The sequence below is a fragment of the Cyprinodon variegatus genome, unplaced genomic scaffold (genome assembly GCF_000732505.1).
Source record: "Cyprinodon variegatus isolate N-32 unplaced genomic scaffold, C_variegatus-1.0 Scaffold676, whole genome shotgun sequence".
Lineage (NCBI taxonomy): Eukaryota > Metazoa > Chordata > Actinopteri > Cyprinodontiformes > Cyprinodontidae > Cyprinodon > Cyprinodon variegatus.
The window spans coordinates 396,961-398,458 of record NW_015151129.1 but is presented as its reverse complement, the minus strand read 5'-3'; positions in this window follow the sequence as shown (position 1 = coordinate 398,458).

The following is a 1,498-nucleotide window of genomic DNA, read 5'->3' as shown; positions in this document are numbered from 1 at the left end:
CACGGCCCAAATAAAGGATTTTTGCGAGAGCTTGTTGCGGAGGGCTCCGGCACGCCGCAAGGATAGCTTTCTTGCGGAATTTTCTGCAGCGCCGGAGTGTCTCGGTAACCGCAGCCGGACAGCTCAGCAGCCGGTGAGAGAGGTTTACGTCTTTTTAATGACTTGGAATCATTGCGGCGCCGCACCCACCGCACCGCACCGGTAAGACCGGAGTCGGTGTGAGCCTGGGGTAAGAGAGCACATCCAGCCAGTCACAGTAAGAAAAACAGGACTACACTGAAAAACTGGCTGTTCTCCAACATCTATAAACAAAGGTGTTGATGGCAGCAGCACAGCCGATATTTCTCTCCAGGATGGAGTCACAGCCAAACAGGAATACATTCTAGAAACCAGCACTGAGTGAAGGCTCTGCTGCTCTTTTAAGACCAGCACTCTGATGAGAAAGAAACTCACACTAACCCACACACAGGAACCCTGACAGCAAATTAATACAAATAAAATTATGACATTTACATTTTTCTAACAGTAACCATTAGACAGACTGTGTTTTATTGTGTTTAATGCTGATGCTACAACATTTCTGTCTTAGCAGCATCACTTCTTAAAATACCTTGTAGATCAGGTCTTTGAGAATAACTTTTAATCATAAAAAAATTCAACTACAGACAATTAAACAGAACAAGACATCCATGCTACAAAATTGTATTTCAAGATTAAATAAATATGTTAACAGAAAACATTAGTAACTGAATTAAACAGACAAATCCCATATGTACCACTAATATAATCATTGAAGAAAACGTAAAATTCATTTGTCAGGACAGTTGCAATAGGTAATTCATGATTCGTACCTTGACTGATAAAGCTGATAAGCACTATCGATTGATTACACCACTGCTACACCTGAATAACCTCAGTCTCTCATCTATAAATGATTAACTTCCAACTAGTGTTTTGGAAGTAATGTACTATGTCTCTGTGTTAGATTAGTCTAAGATTGATAGAAGAGTAAGAAGATTAGAAGACTGATAGAAGATTGAATGAGAGAGGATGAAAATAGGTGGCACCTGCAGGGTATTGTGCAAAGTTTTATGCCAGTGGCATAAGTAAGGAATGGCCTCCCATTTCACTGTACCCTTGTTATCAAACATTGACCTGACAATAAAAGTCTCTCCATTTCCAAGGAAAAAGTTTAAAGTACTGTGAGAGAAGGAGGGGCAACAAAAACAGCAAAAACTGCAGGTATGATAAAAAAGAGACTGTTGACGGTCGATGGATATCATGAAAATATATACATTGGTTCCTTGCTGTGTGGGAAACAAAAGGGGAATACAAAAAAAGTTGACTTGATTAGTATTAATATTTTTCCACCCTAGGAACTGTCCCAAATTTCAATGTGCTTTGAAAGTAACTTCTATATTAACTAGGTGAAATTATATTCTAAGGAGTTACTGAGGTCAGTAACACAGTCCAAGTTCGGTAACCAGCAGAGTCCAGA